Genomic DNA, 26,384 nt, shown 5'->3' on the forward strand with positions numbered 1-26,384 from the left:
TGGTTTATTTCAGAGGATTGAGCTTCCCGAGTGGAAGTGGGAGCAGATCACTATGGACTTTGTTGTTGGACTCCCACAGACTCGGAGGAAGTTCAACGCAGTATGGGTCATTATTGATAGGCTGACCAAGTCAGCGCATTTCATTCTTGTGGCAGTCTCTTATTCATCCAAGAGGTTAGCTGAGATCTATATCCGGGAGATTGTTCGTCTTCATGGTGTGCCTGTGTCTATCATTTTGGATTGAGGTACGCAGTTTACCTCGCGTTTCTAGAGAGCAGTTCAGTGAGAGTTGGGCACACAAGTTGAGTTGAGTACATCATTTCATCCTCTGATAGACGAACAGTCCGAGCGGACTATTCAGATTTTGGAGGATATGCTCTGAGCCTGTGTCATCGACTTTGGAGGCTCATGGGATCAGTTTTTGCCTTTAGTAGAGTTTGCCTACAACAACAGCTAGCAATCGAGTATTCAGATGGCTCCTTATGAGGCTTTATATGGTAGGCAGTGTCGGTCTCCAGTTGGATGGTTTGAGTCGGGAGAGGCTCGGTTGTTGGGTACGGATCTGGTTCAGGAGGCCTTGGACAAGGTCAAGATTATTCAGGATAGGCTTCGTACAACTTAGTCCAGGCAAAAGAGTTATGCAGACCACAGGGTTCGATATATGGCTTTTATGGTCGGTGAGCAGGTATTGCTCCGAGTGTCGCCTATGAAGGCCGTGATGAGATTTGGGAAGAAGTGCAAGCTTAGCCCTAGGTTCATTGGCCTGTTTGGGATTCTTGATCGAGTGGGAGAGATGGCTTATAGACTTGCGTTGCCGCTGAGCTTATCAGTCGTGGATCCAGTGTTTCATGTGTCCATGCTTCGAAAGTATCATGGTGATCCATCCCACGTGTTAGATTTCAGTACTGTCCAGTTGGACAAGGACTTATCTTATGAGGAGGAGCTGATGGCTATTCTAGACCGGCAGGTTCGTCAGCTGAGATCGAAGAGTTTTCCTTCTGTTCATGTTCAGTAGAGAGGTCAGCCTCCTAAGGCATCGACTTGGGAGTCCGAGTCCGATATGCGGAGCCGTTATCCCCATCTTTTCCCCGACTCAGATATTTCCTTCTTCTGTCCGTTCGAGGACGAACGATTGTTTTAGAGGTAGAGAATGTGATGACCCAAAAGATCATCACTTGTGTTGCAATGAAATTCTACCTTTTGAGGCCTCAAAAAACCTCCCTTAGCACTGCCTCAATTTGCGTGCGCAGCCCGGGCGCAAAGCCAGAAAGCTTAAATGTGAAAATTTGTGAAATATGATAAGTTTTGACTATAAAATAAATAAATTTGACTTCGGTCAATATTTTGGGTAAACGGACCCGGACCTGTGATTTGACGGTCCCGGAGGGTCCGTACGAAAATATTGCACTTGAGTGTATGCCCGAAATCGAATTCTAAGGTCCCAAGCCCGAGAAATGAATTTTTAAAGGAAATTATTTTCTGAAATTGTTTAAGAAAAATTAAGATAAAATTTGCTTAGAACATGATGGTATCGGGCCCGTATTTTGGTCCTGGTGCCTATTACAGGTCTTATATATTATTTAAGACGTTTCTGTGGAATTTGGTGAAAACGAATGTCATTTGATGTGATTCGAACTTAAATTGCGAAATTGATGTTTAAAGGAGTTTTGAGAAATTTCATAGATCTCAAGGTTTAATTTGATGCTCATGATGCTATTTTAGTGATTTCATTACATGAATAAGTCCGTAGGATGTTTTTGAGGTTTTGTGTGCACTTGGTTTGGAGTTCCAAGGGCTCGGGTGAGTTTTGGGTAGGTTCCGAGATGTTTTAGGCTTAATACCAGAAGTTGCAGGCCTCTGAACCCGCCAGTGCGGTCCGTGGTTGGCCTTGTGCGGTGCGCGGTGTAGGGCTGTGCGGTCGCAGTCGACTTTGTGCGGTCCGCACAGGGGCGCTGCTGTGCGGCCGCAGTCAACTTTGTGTGGTCCGCACAGGGGCGCTGTTGTGAGGCCGCAGACGACTTTGTGCGGTCCGCACAGGGCATTGGATCGCAGTACCCTCGGGAAGGCTAGTGCGGCTGCAGTCCATTTTGTGCGGTCCGCACAGTGGGTTTGAGAGGGGTATAAATAGATGGGATTTTCAGTCATTGTGCATTTTTCAAAACCCAAAAAGATAAGGGGCGATTTTTCAAACAACCTTTCTTCTCCAAATCAAAAGTCGTTTTTAACTAGTTTTCTTTAATCATTAATATTTTTTAACATAATTTCAACTTCAAATCAATGATTTTCATGGGGGAAATTGAGTGTTTTGGGTAGAACCTAGGTTTTTCAAAAATTAGGGATTTGGACCTCGATTTGAGGTCCGATTTCAAAACAAATTACATATTTGAGCTCGTGGGGGAATGAGTAATTGGGTTTTGGTTCGAACCTCGGGTTTTGACCACGTGGGCCCAGGGGCGATTTTGACCTTTTGGGTAAAACTTTGGAAAACTCATTTTCATGCATCCAAATTGATTCATTTAGCGTTTATTGATGTAATTAAGTAACTTGTGGCTAGATACGAGCGATTGGTGGAGGAATCAAGGGGTAAAGCTATAATTGAAACCTGAGTTGTGTTCGAGGCATCGAGGTAAGTGTGTGGTCTAACCTTAGCTTGAGGGATTAGGATTTGAGTCCTATTTTCTATTTGCTTCTTGTTGAGTACGACGTATAGGCATGATGACGAGTATCTATACGTTGGTGTCAAGCATGACCGTGAGTCTTAAATTGGTACTTGTTATATTCTTGAATGTTACTATTGTTGAAATAGTGAGTAAATCCTTGATATTGAGCAAAGACTTAGTTGTTTATCGTGGAATATACTTATGATTGAGAAATGGTGGTAATTGAGACGAGTAGGAGTTGAGATAAAATTGGTTATAGCTGATTCTCCCTTTCCGGGATATATATATTTGTACTGCTGAGTTCCTTTGCTGGGATAGTGTAGCCTATTATTGATCCCTTGCCAGGACGGTTAATTATGATTATTGTTGCCTGTATAGTTGGAACGGGTTGCATGCCGCAACAGATATTATATTGGATCAGGTTGCACGCCGCAACAATGTTAAATGATAAGGGATCGGGTTGCACGCCGCAACAGTATTGTTATTGTATTGTTGTGGATATTGAGCTGTCCTTTCATATTTTATTAAGTTTCTGTTGGTCCTGATATATTTCCTTGAAGCATGTACCCCCTCCCATTTTAAAATGCTTATTCCTGTTTATTTTCCGCCATATATTATATAACTGCACAAGTTTACCTGGAGTCTAATCCTAGCCTCGTCATTGCCTCGCCGGGGTTAGGCCAAGCACTTACCAGCACATAGGGTCGGTTGTGCTGATACTACACTCTGCACTCTATGCAAATATCAGAGCGGCACTTGATCAGTAGCAGTAGGGGAGCCAGCCTTCAGTCCACTGAGACACCAAGGTAGCCTTGCAGGCGTCCGCAGGCCCGGCGTCTCCTCTATCTTTTATTATGTTCTGTTATCTCATGTATCCGAGACAAACAATGTTATTTTTCCTTCAAACTGTTGTATGTAGTACTCTTAGTAGTCCGTGGATATTGTGACTCCAGTTTCTGGGTAGAGGCATGTGTTGACTTTCGAAAGATTTTGGTTTTATATTTATTTAAGACTTCCGCTTAAATCTCATATTCTGTTGTCATTTAGATGTTTATCATTTGTTAATATAAATTGTAAAAAGAAGAAGATTAAAACAGAAGAGTTAAAGATTTCTAAATTCGTGGCTTGCCTAGCTTCTATGAGTAGGCGCCATCACGACTCTCGAGGGTGGAAATTCTGGGTCGTGACACTAACCTTCACTACTCGTACGACACCAGTCACAAGACACCTCAAGACATTTTCTCGGCGCTTGTCATCCTCATGACAGTTAAACTCACTTCCTCCAGTGTCTCGGTTGCTATTTGTACCCTTCGCTAAATAGAAATCTCATATGAACCACATAGTCTCTAATACCACCAACTATCTTCATATCAACATCCACCTCGTGACCATGCCATGATTGTGATTATTAGGCAACTAATTAAGCCTTATTAAGATCATACTTATCAACCAGATGTCAGAACCTGCTGCACCTCCATGTGCACAACTAAATGATCTCTCAATACTTCCGCATCTTCAATCTTGGTAAGACGTGGTAACAATGATTGAGCAACCCTGGCTCTCTTATAACCCCTCTGTAGTATCACAGACCATTGGCGCATAGTTATTAACGAGTGCGCAATACGAGTGGATGCGAAAGAACATGAGATATACGCTTCAAGCTGAATCAATATCGCATGATAAAGAATTCAAGAATGTGGAATTTCCTAAAGGGTTTTGCAGCCTCTCGAAGATAAGTATAGACGTCTACATACCGATCCACAAGACTCTACTAAACCTTGTCTGTGAATTGTGAGACCTATGTAACCTAGAGCTCTGATACCAACTTGTTACGACCCGAATTTCCCACCCTTGGGAGTCATGATGGCGCCTAATAGTGAAAGCTAGGCAAGCCAACCAAATGAACTATTTACCGTGTTTCCATTTTGAATCCGTTAACAATTTAGAGCCAACAATTAGATAACAACAGAATTGAATAAGCAGAAGACTGTATTGTAAAGATTTAATAATACTGTTAATACCAATCCATAACAAATCTACCCAAGACTGGTGTCACTACTTTACAAATTGTCTAGGAGTATTACTAATAAGTGTCTGAAAGAAATAAATATAACACTGTCTCTAGAAATACATGAAAGAAACAGGAATAGTAGGTAGAGGAGACTCCAAGGCCTGCGGACGCCTGTAGGACTACCTCGGGTCGCCTGATGAACAAGAAACAACAATCTCACTGCGGTCTGAAGTCTACAACACTGGGATCTGCACAAAAGAGCGTAGAGTGTAGTATCAGCATAACCGACCCCATGTGCTGGTAAGTGCTTAGCCTAACCTCAACAAAGTAGTGACAAGGATATAACCAGACTACCAAATAAACCTGTGCAGTTAAATCATATACAGTGAAAAAGAAGAACAGTAATGTACAGTTAATTTTGGGAGGGGGGTAACACGTTGCGGGGACATTGAATAATAACAGAAGAACAACAAATAAATATGAGGATCATCGTAGTTCAATTGAAAATAGGAAGGGAAAATCATGTTGCGGGGTACAACAAGTATCAACAGGAAACCAGCAATTAAATGTAGAGAAACCGTAACTCAGTTATCGATAGAAAGCAGGAAAAAACAAAGGCAAGTGAAAGCAGGAAAAAACAAAGGCAAGTGCACGTCATCACTCTTCATGCTTTAATATTCTCTCACCAGAACAATACAAGACATCACCATTCGTGCTTTAACACTCTCTCACCAACATAATACACGGCATTACCCTTCCTGCTTTACACTCTTCCTTACCCAAGCAACAAACACAAGGCAAATAGGGTAAGGGAATCTATAACTTCGAAATAAAATCAAGTAACAACAGAAAATCAGTAAATAAACATAAAGGACAACATAACTCAATTATCAACAAGAATCAGGGAAATCAAGGACAAGTGCACGGCATCACCCTTCGTGCTTTTACTCTCGTGCTCACCATAAGAATCAATATAATCGAAATGGAATTGTACATCGTGCGGCACGACATCACCCTTCGTGCTTTACAATCTTCCTCACAAAATCATACATGGCATCACCCATCATTCTTTAACACTCTTCCTCACCCAAACAACAATCACAAGAAATTAGGGCAAGGAAATAAATGAAATCACAATAAAATCTCGGCAAGGGAACAACAGTACAACAATTAAATCCCGGCAAGGGAACAATATCAAAACAATAACATCCCAGCAAGGAAGACAATATCATGATTCTCTTTCTTCTTTCTTCTTTCTCATTTACTTTATAACTCGATTCACAACTTGAGCCAATGCTCTATAATGTTCAACAATTCTATTCTTAACTTGAGCCAATGCTCTACAATGTTCAACAATTCAATTCTCAACTTGAGCCAACACTCTACCATGTTCAACAATTAATTTCTCAACTTGAACCAACACTCTACCATGTTCAATTTACAATAATACTTCCACAAGTTATATTCCTCAATAGAAATTATCATATAGACCATGAACAATACAAAACGGAATCACATTAATCATAGTATAAGACTCACGGGTTATGCTTGACACCAACGTATAGATACTCGTCACCATGCCTATACGCCGTACTCAACAAATAACACATAGCAAATAGGACACAACTCCTAATCCCTCAAGCTAAGATTAGAACAAACACTTACCTCGCTTTGCAACCAAATTCAAGATTCCAATAAACCTTCGCCTTGAAAATTCATGTCCGAAGGCTTCAAATCTAGTCACAAATAATTTATTATACTCAATACAAATAGTAGAACTTAATTCCATATGAATTAATTCCCCCATTAATGCTTCTTATTATCTTGTTCAAATGTATTATATGATACCAGGTTGGTTGGTTCGGGTTTAGAGAGTTTTGGAAAGGAATGAGACACTTAGTCTCTATTGAGTAAGCTTAGGTGGGAAAAGTCAACCGGATGTTGACTTAAGTGAAAAGGGGCTTAGATGTGAATTCCAATGGTTCGGATAGCTTCAAGAGGTGATTTGGGACTTATGAGCATGATCGGAATGGGTTTTGGAGGTCCGAAGTAGATTTAGGCTTGAATTGGCGAAATTAAAATTTTGGCATTTTCCGGTCGATGGGGAGATTTTAATATAGGGGCCAGAATTGAATTTCAAAAGTTGCAGTAGGTCTGCTGTATCATATGTGATGTGTGTACAAAATTTTGGGTCATTCGGACAAGGTTTGATAGACGTTTTGATCAAAAGCGGAATTTGGAGGTTTTTGGATACTTTAAGCTTGAATATGATGTTGTTTCATTGATTTGATGTTATTTTAGGTATTTCGAAGGTTGGTATAAGTTTGGATGGTGGTATATGACTTGTTCGTACCTTTGGTTGAGGTCCCGGAGGCATCGGGGTGATTTCGGATGGTTGACGGGAGGTTTGGAGTTGGTGATTTGCAGCTGAATCTACTGAATTACTGTCATAACCACACCTGCAGATTGGAGACCGTAGGTGCGGACCCGCAAAAGCAGAACAGTGAAAGCACATGCGGAATTTGGCGAGATGGTCTGGAGGCGCAGGTGTGGAAGTTTCAGCGCACCTTCGAGACCGCAGGTGCGGAAGGATATGTGCAGATGCGGTTCCAGGGGTTTAAGTGAAAAAAACAGGAGCAGTTTGGTTGTACATAGAAGCAGATCTGCATGTACGGAAAAGGGACCGCAGGTGCAAAAACCCTGGGCCAGAAAGTATATAAACCCTCCTTCGCGATTTCTGAGTTGTTCTTCACCATTTTTACTTGGGTTTGAGCTTGAGGGGGCAATTTGAAGAGGGATTTCAATGGGATTTCGTGGAGGTAAGGTTTTTGGACCCTAAACTTGTTTCTATGATGGTTTTTGACTGATTAAACTTGAAATCTATGGAAATTAGTAGCAAAAATTGGGGGTTTAGGGCTTGGAAATTGGAGACCTTACTCTAGGGATTTGAGGGGACATTTGTGGTAAGATTTTGGCATTCTTGATATGTATGAACTCGTGAGAGTGTAAGGATTCCAGCTTTGTGATTTTTATCGAAATCCGAGGCGTGGGCCCGGGGCTCGGGTTTGGCCAATTTCGGGATTGTTTTATGTAAATTAGTTATTTTCGAGTGGTCTTTGTTCCCTTAGCATATTTTGATGGTATAAATATGTTTTTGGTTAAATTTGGAGCATCTGGAGACTGATTCGAGAGGCAAAGGCATCACAGGCTAGATTTTGGACAGGATAGAGGTAAGTAATGATTGTAAATACTGTCCTAAGGATATGAAACCCCGAATTTCAGATCGTTGTACTACTTCGAGGTGACACACACGCTAGATGACGAGCGTGGGGTCGTGCACCATTGGAGATTATGACTTAGTCCGTCCCGTCTAACTGTTAAATCGCGTATTTGATTGAAAACTATTTGATATCATCGTGTTTTGGAAAATATTATCCTATTTTGGGCTGAATGCCATATTTAGGCCTCGTGCCAACTGTTTTGGACCCTTAAGGGTATTTTTACTACTATTCATCACTGTTTTGACTTCATATTTGTACTCAGTCATGCTGTATTCTATTGTTTTCATAGCTCAGCTATATTTACTCCGTTTTGATATTTTAAATGATATTTTGGGCTGAGCATCATGTTTTACTGTTGCTTGAGTGGCTTGAGAGATTTCTAACTGAGTGAGGCCGAGGGCCTGTGTTGTAAGGATATTATGGGATCAGACTGCGCCACAGTAGTGTTCTACTGATTCATGATTATAAGGACGAGGGCTAGTTTGATTATGCCACGAGATGGTTTGTTATAGCGCTTGGACTGTAGGAGCCCCTCCGAAGTCTGCACACCCCCAGTGAGCGCGGGTACCCAGTGTGAGATGTGATATTGCCCAAGGAGCTATTGTTGTTTCATGTTATTGCCCAAGGGGCTGATACGAGTGATTGTGAGGTAGCCCGAGGGGCTGGTTCTGTTGGTATTTTTCTCGAGGGGCGGTTATGGTACTTGTTTTGCCCGAGGGGCTGATTTATGATTCTATCCTTTTCTCACTATTTTCATCACTTATTCGAACTGCTAAAGGATGCTTTAAAAAGATTTTTACTGAACTGAGATGTTTTTTACGAGTTTTACTGCATTGTTCTAGATTTATACTATTTTATTGTAGCATTATGCTGTGTTTTACATGTTTTCTTACTGCTCAGCTGCCTTTACTTTTATTACTTATTGAGTTGGCATACTCACATTTCTCCCTGCACCCTGTGTGCATATCCAGGAGTCTCGGATCATGCTAGCGAGTGCTGATTGTCTTCCAGCAGGCTTTTTTGGAGTTGACTAGGTAGCTGCTTGGCGTTCGCAGCCCAGTAGTTCTCCCTCCTATCTTTATTTCGCTTTGTATTAGACTATGTTGTCTTTTCATATTCCTAGACAAGTTGTAGATGCTCATGACCGATGACACCCCGATGTCGGGCTATGTTTTGGTTTCCGCATTGTTTTATCCTACTTTATACGATGGGATTTTAGCTTGTTAATGTCTTTACATGACTTATTGTAATTGTTCGGTTGTTTTGGGGTTTGTGTCGGCTAGCCTAGTTTCACTATAGGCGCCATCACGACTGGATCCATTTTAGGGTCGTGATATCTAACCACGATCAAAAAATTGATAAAATTGTCCTCAGGCCTACATGACCGGATTCCAAAGTTTTTCAAAGATAATCTTTACCCATAACCTCACGAACTCAAATATATAGTTTACTCCGAATTTCGTGCCCAAAATCGTGGTCAAAATTCAAGAATACCAAATTTCTAGGTTTTTCTACAAAACTCCAATTTTCACTAATTTTCCATGTTAAAATTTTGATATAATCCAAGTAATTAACTTGCAATAGGTGGGAATCACTTACCTTGACATGGATGATGAAAATGGAGCTCCAAAATCGGTCCTAGGTCAGCTCCCATGGAGGAAATGAGATGAAATGAGCTAAACCCATTTCTTTACACTTATACACTGCCCAGACGACTCTTCTTCGTGTTCGCGAAGAAGAAAATTCCCAAAAATCATTTTCCAAGCTCTTCTCAGGTAGCCTTTAGTATAATGATCATAACTTTTTGTACAAAAATCCAAATGAAAAATGAATTAACTTTTTGGAAACTAGAAACCAATATCTATAACTTTTTATGTTTTGGTCATCTCCCAATTCCTTATATATTTCGAGATATAAGCTTCCAAAGTCTACCCTATGCAACACAAATTGCTTCTTCATCTTCTGAGACAGCCTATAGTATACCAGCAATAAATTTTTGTACGCAGATCCAAATGCTAAATGGTTTACATTTCTAAAAACTGTACACAAGGAGCTACAATGATTATTTTTTAATTATTGCCAAATTCCCTATAGATTGCGAGATAGGAGCTTCTGAAGTTAGAGCTGTGCAACAGAGGTTTCCTTCTTTGTGAATGCGAGGATCTCTTTGCGAACGCGAAGAAGAAAGTCCCTGAAGCCAAATCCTTCTTCATGAACGCAAGAGGTTCCTCGTGAAGCAAACAACAACACCACACACCAGCATTACCTATTGCAAAATAGCCCGAACGGCTCCAAAACCACCCCGAAACACACCCGAGGCCTCCAGAGCCCCGTCGAATCACAAAAACCAGTCTCATAACATAACACGGACCTGCTCGAGGCCTCAAATCACATCAAACAACATCGAAATCATGAATCACACTCCAATTCAAGCTTAATGAACTTTAGAATTTCAAACTTCTATATTCGATGCCAAAACCTATCAAATTATGTCTGATTGACCACAAATTTTGCACACAAGTCAAATTGACATTACGGACCTACTCCAACTTCCGGAATCAGAATCCGACCCCGATATCAAAAATTCCACTTCCGGTCAAACTCCTCAAAAACCTTCAAATTTCTATCTTTAGCCAAATGACTCCAAAATGACCAACGGACCTCCGAATTCACTTTCGATCGCGCCCCCAATACCAGAATCACCATACGGAGCTATCCCTAGACTCGGAATCCCAAACAGACATTGATAACACTCAAAGGCACTTTAACCCAAACTTATGAAATCCTTCCAAAAATTCTAACTTCCACAATAGGTGCCGAAACGTTCTCGGGTCTTCCAAAACCCGATCCGGACATACGCCCAAGTCCAAAAATATCATACGAACCTGCTCGAACCTTCGAATCCGGATTCTGAGGGCATTTACTCAAAAATACAATCTTAGTCAATTCTTTCAACTTAAAGCTTCCGAAATGAGAATTCTCTCTCCAAATCAACTCTGAACTTCCCGGAATTTAATTCTGACCATGCGTACAAGTCATAATACCTGAAGTAAAGCTGTTTATGTCCCCAAATCATTGAACGATGCGCTAGATCTCAAAACATCCGATCGGGTCGTTACATTCTCTCCCATTTACACATACGTTTGCCCTCAAGCATGCTAAGAACTGTGTTGGAGTTGTCCGAAATCACTATTTAACACCTCGTGCACCTATTCGTGCTTCTACATCCCAACAGAGCACATTAGCTTGGTTAATTATGAAGATATTCCCTTTTATTCAAGCAAATAAGCTTGAGCCCAATTCCAACATCCGGAATCCCCTGTCAGGCTTGCTTCCAATATATGAACATCATATCAATCACTACACGAGGTACCAGAACATGACTGCATACCTTTGCTGAATTCTCACCATGCACCACATCATTCACAAGACCATAATAACATTCTCTGATCATAATAACCAACATTTCTTGAATATGATGCTCTCAACAAACCTCATGATATACATAGGTCTTGCTCTAACTCATACAATACCGCCACAATGGAATAGACGTGTAGAAACTCATAACCAACTACTGAATCAACAAATCATTGGGTCTATAGTCCTAACAAGAACCATCACCTCATTATGAACCAAATAATGGTCTTTGCTCTTTAATATACTTCATATAGTCTGACTGTACTGATCCTAGATCCAATAATCCCGTCTCACCCAGTACAAACTGCTCAGGCAATAAGCTACCCCAGTCATGATCAAAATTCCTATATGATGCCATAACGTGCCAATAGGCTGCAAGCTCGAACGTGATAAACAAGGAAAACAAATTCAGGAAGGGACTACTCAACTCACGCGACTAAAATGAACTTTCCTTAGAAAATGGGAAACAAAACACACAAAAACATGTATAGGGAACTGTACTCAACATCACACTATTGCGGCATACAACCCGATCCAAATAACATACCCATGGCGGCATGCCACCCAATCCACACATAAAATTCACACAAGGAGATACACACCGAGCTAAACTGATCATTACAGCAAAATACCGAATATCGGTCACAAGCACGCTAAATGCATAATACCATCCCTCGGGAGACATATAGCGCCATAAGCTAACAAACTCAAGCACAATTGAGGTGCGATATATGTTCTAAAACTAAAGAGCCATCCTGCTCACATAACACCATCGCTATGCGGAACCTCAACACATAAGAAAATTATCGAGTCGTTCACAACTCACACGACACAATATAGCATTACATGAAATAGCCGACGACGAAATAACATCTAACGTCTGAATACTCCTCCATAAGGAGTGCTATGCTGAAATGAACACATCCAGCCTAATGTAGAGCCCATATTCATACTTCAATCCATTTATAGACCTCAAGCCGATTATGATAGTAAACTAGGTCCATAATCTTTCCTGGGTCTATAATAACCCCATTTTTTCCATAACACATAAGAAAACCATCATAACCGGAGTAATCCTCCACAGTCCACAAACCAATAAATCGAGTGCTCTCCATGCATCAATTCTCAAATTAACGATATCACCACAATATTCATACTAAGCTCGAATTCTTGAACCCTGAAGCAGAGATTCTGGGTATTTCCTCCCTAGCGGAGTCGCCAGTGCTGTCACACCTCCTTTTTGCGCGCCCGCCCCGAAGGGTAAATGCGCGAGGGAGTTTTTCCAATTTAAGTGACAATATTCGAAATGGGATTATTTATTTAATTCAGAGTCGCCACTTGGGAAAGGTTTGGCTTTTGGTGTCCCAAGTCACCGGTTTATCTTGAATCCCAAATCGAGGAAATTTTCGACTTTCCAAATGAAGTCTGCGAACCAGAAATTCTAAGTAAGGAATTCTGTTGACCCGAGGGAAGGTGTTAGGCACCCTTGAATCCCGTGGTTCTAGCACGGTCGCTTAAATTGTTATAATGGCTAAATATCTGATTTAAATACATGTTATGACTTATGTGCTTTTATTAAGTTTAAACCGCTTTTATTATTATCATTTATTTTTATAGAATTGCAACGTCGTGAAAATGCATCTCGAACCACATCACAATCAATGCACCCGTAGTTGTTAACACATTTCGACTCCGTTGAGATTTGAATTTGGGTCACATAAATGCGCACCCGAATTTAAGAATGTAATTTAATTAAGTCGCGCATAAAGAGTCTAACGCGTTATTATCTTTGGGGAAGACAGTGATATTCACTAAACAGTCCATCCCAAATTCTAAGTATTTATTATGACCGATTATTGAGGGCCCCGCAATTTGCATTTTTTATTTGGCGAGGCTCGTCTCGTTATTTTAAAGGATAATCTTAGCATGACTACATTTCCTTTTTTTTGTTTTTTTTTTTAAAATAAATGGAAGAAAGAAAATACATTCTAATTAAGTTACATGTTTGTCCTACTCCGGATTCTTGTTAGTTATCTGATTAATTATTTACGAGGCGGGAATTGTTTCGTGCCTTATTCCAATGGATGAACATGCTTTTGATTTGATAAAGGAAATTGCATACGAAATTTGATGAAATGCTAAACTTACTCCAAATGTTTCTCGAGTTGAATTTAACTAACTTATTTTAACTAGATTAAAGGAATTAACTACTAGAAATTATTACTAATGGGATTCGGACGTGGTCCTATATGCTGCCTAACGGGATCTGATAAAAAAGAAAACTCAAAATAAATCAAAACTACGTTGTATTTAGCAAGGTTGAAGCATTCTAACCTATACATACAACATATATCTGAAAGGGAATCTAGTTATCACTATGTCAAACTATTCATGCATTCCACGAATTGCATAATTGCATCCTTCGCACAACCAAACAACTATGAATCATAATACTAAAAAAACCAAACTTCATTTAAGTATAAAACTAACTATTGTTTTATGCTATTGAGTTACAAACTAGGAAGTCACACGAGTCCATCAATATCTTATAACACTATAAGTATCGCAGCAAATGACTAAACTTCTTCAACATCTTTCATTTCATGCTTTCAACTGTTACGGTTACATCAATGTGGGATTCAAAATGTGTACCTGGAATGCTGAAATGCAAAGAAGAAGAAGAAGGTAGGGGAAATCAGCAGTAGTAGCAGAAGATAGCAGCAACGACAAACAATACAGCAGCAATGACAATCCCAGGCAAAATAAACCAAGCAGTAACCCGATGATACAGTACCCAATGTCGATTTTTCAAATACTCAAAAGGGAAAATCCTAATTCTTGATAGAACCAGTAGCAACTTGATGCTAAATTCCAAACAAAAGGATGAGGAAAAAGCAGTGTCTTCAGTTTCAAACAAACAGGAATTTCTTTTCTATCTCCTTCCCTGATTTCTGAACCCTCTCTTTCTAATTCAAAACTGTTTTTTGTCTAGTCTTTAGCTTTTCTCTGTATGTGTGTATTTGTATATCTCCCTCCTCTCTCTTTTCAGTCCGTGTGTATGTCCCCTATCAGACCACTTTTAAAAGTCTCTCAGACAAACTGAAACCCCCTCCCATGTGGTCTCTTCTGTTTTTCCACCCACCATTTTAAAAGAAAAGATAGCCCATAAGATTCCTCTGACAGACCCTCTTCTCTTATTAAAATGGTTTATCATTTTAATAGTTTGAATAGGTATGGGCAGCAGGGGTGTGTTCTGATAGCACATGCTGTGCATTTTACTCTGAATCCTTAGCAACTGATAAAACACATGTTGCCCAAAACTTAAACCAGGCGAACATGCTATCAATTTAAACCAAAGTCTGAAGTCTAACCTAGACTGCAGCTAATAGATTAATTCTTAAATGCTAAACAGACTAACACACAATGATAGTCAATTCTCAGTTATTTTACCCATGTCTCAGTAAATCAAATTAGATAGCATGAGTCAAATTATCACCATTCAAGGCTGAACTAATTGACGACGCGTATCGAATCGACTATACTAATTATAATATAGAAGAAACAATCGATCAAACAAACACAAATAGGGCATAGACTGTTTCTTCACCATTTTGCACGATACAGGGGAAAACCAGGCATTATTGATTTGACGACGTTAATCATATTGAAATATGTATACTACTATACGAATTCAACATAACAGAATAAACAAACAACCAAATAAAAGTCTTATGGAGATGGGGAAACAAACTGAACAGAAATTCCAAAAATAGACAGACAAACTAAATAAACATGCTGATAAATTAATCTAAACTAAATAGATAACAAAAGGGGAATAGTGAACAAACCAGAAAAGTTTTAACACGGATGACCCAGACCCGAGCTTGATTTGCCCATTTGAGGTCGGACAAATCCTAACCGAGGTGTTCTCGAACGAAAACACTTCGATTAGGATCTACTAGACCCCAAACTTTTGTTTAAATTCAAACAGACTCCACAAATTCTTGTGTTCTAGGGTTCGATTTTTTCAGATTTGGGGTTTTGGGATTTGTGGGTAGATTCGGACCAAACCAAGTCTAGTTTGGTCACGAGGGAGGTCAAGGGAGTGTCTAATGTGAATCTGGGGTGGGTTGGTGTAGATCGAGGTTTTGCTCGAATCTTCAGATGAAGATTCAAGAACCTAGGGGTTGATTCGAACTAAACGGTTGGTGGATTTGGGTTCAGGGTGATTGAGTGGTCTTAGGGTGTTAATCTGGGGGTCACCGGCATTGTTGTCGCCGGGTTTACGGTGAGGGGGAAAGGGGGCGGCTCTAGGGTTCTAAAGGATTTGGGGTCGGGTGAAGGAGATGAGGATGAGGGAGGGGGTGCTTGGATAGGGGGCGGGGTACGAGATGATGGCTTTTATACGGGGTGGATGGTTGGGTCTTGGCCGTTAGATCACTCGAGATCAACGGCCTGGATCCAAGGGTTAATCCAAATGGTGTCGTTTGGTTTAGTATTGGGTCGGGGTTGGTCCGGGTAAATGGGTTGGGTATGGGGGTTATGGGCGAGTGATCTGGACCGTCAATCTAGTGACGGTCCCGATTGAAAGCAGCTCAACGACGTCGTTTGGGACGGTCGTGTGGCCAACTCAATTGGACCGGGAAAAAAGGGATTTTGGATTGGGTTGTTTTGGTTTGGGCCTGTTCGTTTTAGTTCAAATTGGCCCAATCCGAAGATCCTTTTCTTCTTAAATTTCCCAATTAAATTGTCAAATAACACTATACAAACACTAAACAACAATTAACACACATATTAACATTTAATTAAAATAACACCACTTAATGACGAAATAAAAATAAAAGATGCATTTTGTGATTTTCCTTTTAATAACTGAATTATGGTTCTATTAATTCCTAATAGTAGAATAATATCCTAAACTTACACTCAACACATATTTTTTGTATTTTTGTTGGATAAGACTAAATAGACACGGACAAAACCACAAATAGCTAACAAAAAATGCCACGTAAATTCCAAAAATTGTACAGCGAGACCATTCGTTATTATTTTGATTTCTTTTGGAGTGATTGTCGCGTAAACAAATATCATGTGCTCACAGCTGCCCCTCTGTGTTCGAAAACATGAAGAGTTTTCGTGCAAAGATAAAGTGAGCGGATATGAGCGATTTTTGCCTATTGGAATACTCTGTGTGAAGCGCATTTTGAAAGATTGGACCGAATCTTCGCTTTAAAGATTTCCTACATATCCTGGGCTAAACAGGAATCAGGTCAATGTAGTTCGGGAAACTTTGGTAGCTGGGACTACCATGGGATTGCAATGCTTGTTGTTACTGTTGTTGCTATCGCCACTACTGTTTTACTGACCGCCTTATTACAACCAAAGGAAATTGAAACTGAACTAACTATTTACGCCTGTCAACCGCTAGTTACAAGATTCCTATCTATAATTCTTTTGCAACTTGATCTTGGGTCTTAGCTGATTCTGCTTGTAGACTTCGATCCGAATCTTGATGCTTGCAAGTTGTAGGCACCTGTTTATTTCTGCGATATTGAGTGAGACGGGATTGGCAGAACTCGGGACATTGATCAAATCATGGAGCGATCCGCCCTTCGTTTTTCCAATATCTCGGAACATCTTCTTTTTGTCTTTTCTTCTTTTCTCTATTATGGGTTGAGACTCATTTCGTAGATCGTCACGATCCATGTGCCTCGAGGTCAGACCTGCGGGGAAAAACAGACAAACGAAATTTTCTGCCCCAGTTTCACTAGGAAAATTTCGTGAGTGAATTGCCAGGACGTTTATAGAATTGATGAAGGGATTGGAAAATTTCAGTCTACAAAATGCAACTCCGGGATTGGAGCCCTAATATTGCCATAAGGTAAAACGCTCAGTTTAGGGATTGGAGCCCTAATGCTGGCTAATAGAAAAAATGCTCAGTTCAGGGCTGGAGCCCTAATGCTGGCTAACAGAGAAAATGCTCAGTTCAGGGTTGGAGCCCTAATGCTGGCTAACAGACAATGCTTAGTTCAAGGTTGGAGCCCTAATGCTGGCCAACTGGAAAATGCTCAGTTCAGGGTTGGATCCCTAATGCTGGCTAACAGACAATGCCCAGTTCAGGATTGGAGCCCTAATGCTGGCTAAATGGAAAATGCTCAGTTCAGGGTTGGAACCTTAATGCTGGTTAAACAGACAAATGCTCAGTTCAGGGTTGGAACCCTAATGCTGGCTAAATGGAAAAATGCTCAGTTCAGGGTTGGAGCCCTAATGCTGGCTAAACAAATAAATGCTCAGTTCAGGGTTGGAGCCCTAATGCTGGCTAACAGAAAAATGCTCAGTTCAGGGTTGGAGCCCTAATGCTGGCTAACAGAAAAATGCTCAGTTCAGGGTTGGAGCCCTAATGCTGGCTAACAGAAAAATGCTCAGTTCAGGGTTGGAGCCCTAATGCTGGCTAACAGAAAAATGCTCAGTTCAGGGTTGGAGCCCTAATGCTGGCTAACAGAAAAATGCTCAGTTCAGGGTTGGAGCCCTAATGCTGGCTAACAGAAAAATGCTCAGTTCAGGGTTGGAGCCCTAATGCTGGCTAACAGAAAAATGCTCAGTTCAGGGTTGGAGCCCTAATGCTGGCTAACAGAAAAATGCTCAGTTCAGGGTTGGAGCCCTAATGCTGGCTAACAGAAAAATGCTCAGTTCAGGGTTGGAGCCCTAATGCTGGCTAACAGAAAAATGCTCAGTTCAGGGTTGGAGCCCTAATGCTGGCTAACAGAAAAATGCTCAGTTCAGGGTTGGAGCCCTAATGCTGGCTAACAGAAAAATGCTCAGTTCAGGGTTGGAGCCCTAATGCTGGCTAACAGAAAAATGCTCAGTTCAGGGTTGGAGCCCTAATGCTGGCTAAATGGAAAATGCTCAGTTCAGGGTTGGAGCCCTAATGCTGGCTAAATGGAAAATGCTCAGTTCAGGGTTGGAGCCCTAATGCTGGCTAACAGAACAATGCTCAGTTCAGGGTTGGAGCCCTAATGCTGGCTAAATGGAAAATGCTCAGTTCAGGGTTGGAGCCCTAATGCTGGCTAAATGGAAAATGCTCAGTTCAGGGTTGGAGCCCTAATGCTGGCTAACAGAAAAAATGCTCAGTTCAGGGTTGGAGCCCTAATGCTGGCTGACAGACAAATGCTCAGTTCAGGGTTCAAGCCCTAATGCTGGCTAAATGAAAAATGCTCATTTCAGGGTTGGAGCCCTAATGCTGGCTAAACAAACAAATGCTCAGTTCAGGGTTGGAGCCCTAATGCTGGCTAAATGGAAAATGCTGGGGATACTAACTGACCCCTTTTTTTTGAGTTTTCTTGTTTTAGTAAAGAGAATTCTGTGGAAACTTCCCTTTTGAGTGGATTCCTTATTGCCAAACTATTTCTTGCACTCGTGTATTTCTTTTTCTTCTTTGGGCGACACCTGCTTCTTGCACGGTTGTCTTGGATCATACATGTTTCAACTTTTCAAACAAAGAACAATCGTCAGTTCGGAAATGGCGGTTGGTTCGGTGACCTTGATTGTTCTAGTTGCTTTGTTGTGTCCTTATTTCTGGTGAGAAATTCTGCCATTGATTGGAATCAAAAGGCGAAACCCTTTTAGACTGCTCAGACTCGCATTTCCAGATTCTGTGATGATTTGCCCGCGTAAGGCTTTGGTTCTTCCATCCCATTATGTTTGGGGATTTTGAGTGGGGACTTTTACTGGGGAAACTCTGTGGGGATTTGTTTAAAGGTGGCTTTGTGGGGATTTTTTACAAAGCGGACTCGCTGGGGATTTGTTGGGGCAGACTTGCTGGGTATTTGTTGGGGCAGACTCTTTGGGGAATTTTTACAAAGGGAGTCTCTGTGGGGATTTGTTTTTTACAAAGGGAAGCCCTGTGGGGATTTTTTTTTTCGAATGCAATCAACATCATGATCCATCGGGTTTGGACGAGCGTACCACTGAAGCGGGGTATTTTCCCTTGCGAAACGGAATTCCGTGAAACCGGTCCTGCCACTTATCCTTTCCATTATATCTGGAATTTAGGGTTAAAAATGAAAGGGATTCAAAGAAAAAGTAAAACAAAGAACGGAGAAAGAAAATTTCAGAAAAGAAGTGTCCCTTTCGGGACAAGAAAGACTTATCTGAGGGAAACAATGCTGACTTTAAATTGACATGACATGCTTTTTGGACTGGACGTCTGACCTTTAACGAACTTGCATTTCCTCCCGAACCAAAATGGATCTGTGTTTCCAAACCGGTGGAACTCTGCCGAGACTTACTGAGGTGGAGCCATCCCTTCGGCCGACAGCGCCCTTTGCGGGTTTTCGCTAGTTAACCTCTCTCATTTCTCTTCCTGTCGTCGCTTGATAGCACTCTTTGCGAGTTTTTACTAAACAAGCTCTCTCATTTGGTTTCTCTACTCCCGTCGCCTTGCGGTGCCCGAAGGTTTTCACCGACAAGACTCTCTCATTTCATTTATCTCAATTTAGAATGTACCGGTCTCCAATCGTGATATTTCTTGGCTCCCCCCTACCTTTGGTAATTGATCCGAAGGACTTGTGCTTGGTAAAGAAAGGTAGATGATACTATAACTTCTAAGCCGTTTGGTGTGCCCCGGCTTCAATTTCAGGGTGAATGGGATTTTATTGTTGGTGTGACTGAACCTCAGAGAGAGGATGCCTACGTATCCTTTCGGAATCAAGTCAGACGTAGTTCAGGCTCAATCAATGTTTTGTTGTGTTTTTCTTTCTTTCTTTCTTTTCTCTTTTTTTTTTCTGATAACCAAAGAAATGTAACCGGCTCAGAGGGCTTGTAGAGAGAGTTGATAGTGTTTGGGGTAGTGGGAATAAAACCTTCATCATTTCAAATGTGTCAGGACCACTGGAGTACAACTCAGACGTAGTACCTTTTGACTGCATCCGCATTCACCGCTGTTTCAGGATCATTTCCTTCAATATCACCTAGATACAATGCTCCTCTCGGCAATATCTTCCTGATGATGTATGGGCCTTTCCAATTTGGAGCAAATTTTCCTTTCGCTTCCTGGTGATGTGGCAGAATATGCCTCAATACCAGTTGACCCACTTCGAAATTCCTGGGTCGGACTTTCTTGTTGTAAGCACGGGCCATTCTTCGTTGGTACAACTGCCCGTGACAAACCGCAGCCATTCATTTCTCATCAATCAAAGTCAACTGCTCCAATCGAGTCTTAACCCACTCGTTATCTTCGATTTCTGCCTCGACAATGGTTCGAAGCGAAGGAATTTCTACTTCTGCTGGTATCACAGCCTCGGTCCCATAAACCAAAAGATAAGGGGTTTCTCCTACTGACGTGCGTACCGTAGTGCGATATCCCAACAATGCAAAGGGTAACTGTTCATGCCATTGTCGGGAACTCTGGATTGTCTTCCTCAAAATCTTCTTGATATTCTTGTTTGCTGCTTCTACAGCGCCATTGGCCTTGGGCCGATAAGGAGTGGAATTCCTATGCGTTATTTTGAACTGCTTGCATACATCTCCCATCAAGTGACTATTCAGGTTCGCTGCGTTATCTGTGATGATAGTTGTAGGAATACCAAAACGAGAGATAAGATTTGAATGTACAAAATCCACTACAGCTTTTTTAGTGACCGACTTGAGAGTGACAGCCTCTACCCATTTTGTGAAGTAGTCGATAGGAACCAGTATAAATTCGTGTCCATTTGAGGCCTTCGGCTCGATCGGACCAATGAAGTCCATGCCCCAGCAACAAATGGCCAAGGTGCAGACATGGGATATTCCGTGGGAGGTGCATGAATCAAATCACCGTGCACCTGACACTGATGACACTTCCGAACGAAGCTAAAGCAGTCCTTTTCCATGGTCATCCAGTAATAACCTGCTCGAAGGATTTTCTTTGCTAAGACATACTCGTTCATGTGAGGTCCGCACACTCCTGCGTGTACTTCGTGCATGATCCTTCTCGCCTCCTCGGCGTCAACACATCTTAGTAGATTGAGGTCCGGGGTCCTCTTATACAACAACTCGCCGCTCAAAAAGAAACCACTTGCATGCCGCCTAATGGTTCTCTTTTGATCTCCAGTAGCATGTTCGGGGTATTCTTGTGTCTTCAAGAACCTCTTGATATCATGGTACGATGGTTGTGTACATGATCCTGCCTCGATTACGTTACAGTAACCGTGTCTTTCCCTGATTTGGATTTCCAAGGGATCGACATGGGCGTTGCCTGGGTAGGGTAGCATTGAAGCCAAGGTAGCAAGTGCATCTGCTAGTTCATTGTGACACCGCGGGATATACCTGAACTCTATTGATTTAAAACGCTTGCCGAGGTCCTCCACGTGCTGTCGGTAAGGAATAAGCTTGATATCCCGAGTTTCCCATTCACCTTGGGCTTGCCGAATAATTAGGTCAGAATCTCCCATAATCAATAAATCTTCGACATCCTGATCGATTGCCATATGCATGCCCATGATGCAGACTTCATACTCAGCTGTATTGTTCGTGCAAAAGAAACGCAATCTAGCTGTAGCAGGATAATGTTGACCAGAGGGCGAGATCAAAATTGCCCCGATTCCTACACCTTTGGCGTTTATGGCCCCATCAAAGAACATCTTCCAAACGTGAGCGTTTTCCGAGACTACTTCTACGGTGTTTATTTCTTCGTCCAGAAAATAAGTACTCAATGGTTGGTATTCTTCATCAACCGGGTTTTCGGCCAAATGATCTGCTAACGCCTGGGCTTTCATTGCTGTGCGGGTGACATAGACTATGTCGAATTCAGTAAGAAAGATTTGTCACTTGGCTAGTCTTCCTGTAGGCATTGGTTTCTGAAATATATACTTTGAGGGATCCAACCTACTTATGAGGAAAGTAGTGTGAGCTTGGAGATAATGTTTCAGCTTTTGAGCAACCCACGTCAGAGCGCAACATGTTCTTTCCAGCAGAGTGTACTTGGCCTCGTAGCCGGTGAATTTCTTGCTCAAGTAGTAGATCGCCTGCTCCTTCTTTCGGGTTACGTCATGTTGCCCGAGGACGCAACCAAAATAATTTTCCAAAACTGTCAGATACAAGAACATGGGTCTCTCTGGCTCTGGCGGGACCAAAACTGGGGGATTTGAAAGATATTCTTTGATTTTGTCGAAAGCTGTTTTACACTCATCCGTCCACTTGATCGTTGCATCCTTCCTCAATAGCTTAAATATGGGCTCACACGTGCTAGTCAGTTGGGCAATGAATCGACTGATATAGTTTAACCTGCCCAACAAACTCATCACGTCTTTCTTCGTTCTTGGGGGAGGTAGATCGCTGATAGATTTTATCTTTGTTGGATCTAATTCGATACCTCTCCTGGTTACTATGAAGCCCAAAAGCTTGCTCGATGGGACTCCGAAAGCACATTTGGATGGGTTCAGCTTCAAATCGTACTTCCTCAATCTCTCGAAGAACTTCCTCAAGTCTTGGATGTGATTATCCTGCGTCCTGGACTTGACTATCACATCGTCCACATACACCTCTATTTCTTGATGCATCATGTCATGAAAAATGGCAGTCATGGCCCTCATGTAAGTTGCCCCAGCATTCTTCAGACCAAATGGCATAACCCGATAACAGTAAGTGCCCCAAGGCGTGGTGAAGGCAGTCTTCTTGCGTCTTCTTCATCCATCAACACCTGATGATACCCAGCGTAACAATCTACGAAAGACTGGATCTCATGTTTGGCGCAATTATCAACAAGGATGTGGATGTTGGGCAATGGGAAATTATCTTTGGGACTCGCTCTATTCAAATCTCGGTAATCCACACATACCCGAGTTTTCCCATCTTTTTTCGACACTGGAACTACATTTGCCAACCATGTGGTATACTGGACTACCCGAATCACTCCCGTTTTCAGCTGCTTGGTGATCTCTTCTTTAATTTTGTCACTAACCTCAGTTTTGAACTTTCTTTGCTTTTGTTGAACTGGAGGACAATCAGGGTGAATTGGCAATTTATGTACTACTAGATCAACACCTAATCCTGGCATGTCATCGTATGACCACGCAAACACACCTTTAAATTCAAAAAGGAGTTGAATTATCGCGTCTCGCGTTTTCTAGTCCGTGTGAATGCTTATTTTGGTCTCTCAAATTTCTTCAGGAGTTCCTAAATTAACCGGTTCGGTGTCATTCAGATTCGGCTTAGGTTTATTCTCAAAGTGTTCCAATTCTCGGTTTATTTCCCTAAAAGCCTCTTCTTCGTCATATTCTGGTTCTTGGTTCATTATTTCACAATTAAATAGCTCGTTGTGATCTGGGCGTGAAGTCCACAAGCATGTCATATTATCTAAAGCCGCATTATTATAACTGAAAGAAAAGATAAAGGAAAAATAACAAAATCAGAACAAAGGAAAAACAATGAGAAAACAATGATTTTTATTTTCTTGGAATTTGTAAGATAACAATGTTTATAACTCAGGAATTCAAAACAACAATTGAAGGGAAAAACATCCAAGTTATATCCTGGGGATAACTCGTGATGCAGGAAAGGTGGCAGGACAGGTCTACCCGGACTTCTGTCTAGTAGGGAATGGCGTGGCCTCCCAGTTTCGAAGCTTGGCGTTTGGCCCCACATATAGCATCTCAGCGGTGTTGGTGCCTTCTCCTGGTTGAACCATGTGAGCTTCGTAGAGCATTTCTCTCATTGCCCCACATATCTCCTCGATTTCCTCGGCCGTGAAAACCTCATCGTCTTCTTCTTCAGTGTATTTTGGTCCGACGAATATTTCATATAAATCCGGCAATGGCCGAGGCAGTTTCCAACCCTCATTTTTCCTCTTCTTTGCCCACTCCTCATCTTCTGAAGTGGGTTGAAAACCTATCCCAAAAAGTTTCTTGGCGGAAGGCAAGGTGATGGGTTCCGTTATTCCTTGCAATGTTCGTCCGAGCCCTTTCCCTGGCCTGAATCCATGCCGGATCATCTCTTTAGCCACTATGATCGAGGCGTTAGACAAGAAAGGTTGGGGGAAAGGTCTTCCCTCTTCATACTGCTCTGCTAGCACAACTTCGAAAGCCTGATAAACCGTGTGCTCGCTCCCTTCCTTTGGTTCAAGATATGGGATGGATGGGTCCCGATAAATAGACTATTTGTCTTCTCCGTGGACCACAATTTCTCGGTCTTCGTACTCAAACTTCACCATTTGATGAATAGTGGAAGGTATAGCCCCTGCCGCATGAATCCAAGGTGTGCCGAGGAGAAAATTGTAGGACGTATCCATGTCAAGCATCTGGAAAGTTATTTCAAACTCCACTGGTCCTATAGTCAGCACCAAGTCTATTTCCCCGAGGGTGTCCCTCTTGACACCATCAAAAGCCCTTACGCAGACATTATTGGGGCGGATTCTTCCGGTCCCAATTTCCATCCTCTGTAGCGTGGAGAGCGGACAAATGTCGACACCTGAACCTCCATCCAACATTACCCGCTTGACGTAGTAGTCTTCGCATTTAACTGTCAGATGCAAGGCTTTGTTGTGAGCCGCTCCCTCTGGGGTAAGTCATTCTTGCTGAAAGAAACCTGGTTAACGGCGAAGAACCTCTCCGTCATCCGTTCCAGTTGTTCAACTGAAGTTTCAACTGGTACGTAGGCTTCGTTCAGGGTCTTGAGCAAGATATTTTGGTGCTCGGCCGACCTCATCAGCAGTGATAGCATGGACACTTGCTCGGGGCACTTGCGTAGTTGATCTACCACTTCGTAGTCTGGCATTTTCATTTGTTGGAAGAAAACTTCCGCTTCTTCAACGCTTACAGTCTTCTTTGGTGGGAAGCGTCTCCGTGTGGCGTTGTTTAGCTCTCGAGTGTTCGAATACCTTCCAATGAAAGTATTTTCCGGAAGTTCTCCCGTGACTTCTCTACCTTTGTACGTAACCAACGTTCTCTGATAGTTCCACAGTACTGTGGACGGGTTTGTCATTGGCTTTTGTGGCACGCGTCCGATAACCACTGGCTCGTTCAGCCGAGGTGGTTGAATCGTCCCCCGGACCACATAGGCCCCTTTTGGTATGTACATTGGTTTTGCCCTTTTGACTTCAAAACTCTGCGGCTTCTCTGCTTGACCTCGTGGGATGTAAAGAACTCCATTCTTCAAAGGCACCGTCTTTACTGTCTTTTTCTCCACCTTCTCTTTGGTGTCGCCCTTGACAGTACTGACCTTCTTTTCCCCTTTCTCTAGCTTCGGGGCTGTTTCAGGCTTTTTTCTTGCGTCGACGATGGCGATTATGGATTTTAAAGCAGGATCAAATTCTTTGTCCTCGCAGATCATTCTAATTAGCGGCCCGTTATTGTGAGCATGCAACGGATTGTTAGTCACATTTGGGACCTCCTCGTCCCTTAGTACTATTTTCCCCTGCTCTATTAAATTCTCGACTACCCTTCTCAAAGCCCAGCAGTCATTTGTATCATGCCCTTCCGCTCCTGAATGATAGGCGCATCTAACACCGGCTTTGTAAGAAGGTGATGCCGGATTGTGCCTTGTCTGAGGGACTGGCTGCAGGAAACCCAACTGGACTAGCTTCGGGAACAAAGTAGAGTATGGTTCACCGATGGGTGTGGAAGTTCGCCTTCTAGGTGGTTCCTGATGGCGGAAGTTATTTTGAGGAGGCTGTGGGTTATAGTGGTTACGGTAGGGAGGCTGATTTCTAGGAGGTGGAGCTTGGCCTCGATTGGCTTGCTGCGGCGGATGAACATAAGGCTGGGTGTTCATGACCATGTAGGGTTGAGGAGCATATGGCACATTTTGGTGGGGGTAGTAGTGTTGTGGGGTTCTTTCTGGAAAACAGGGCCTGGGATTACGATATTCCCTTGCTTCTGATGCCGCCATGGCCGTTTCTTCCTTTTTCTTTCCTCTTGCCATTCCTCCGGACCCGCTTTGGACGGCTTGGGAGGTTGCCCTTATGGCTGCCTGACTTAAGATTCTACCCGTCTTCAAACCGTTCTCCACCATCTCCCCGATCTTGATTGCTTCCGCAAAAGG

This window comes from Nicotiana tabacum, chromosome 20, assembly GCF_000715075.1.
Source record: "Nicotiana tabacum cultivar K326 chromosome 20, ASM71507v2, whole genome shotgun sequence".
Classification (NCBI taxonomy): domain Eukaryota; kingdom Viridiplantae; phylum Streptophyta; class Magnoliopsida; order Solanales; family Solanaceae; genus Nicotiana; species Nicotiana tabacum.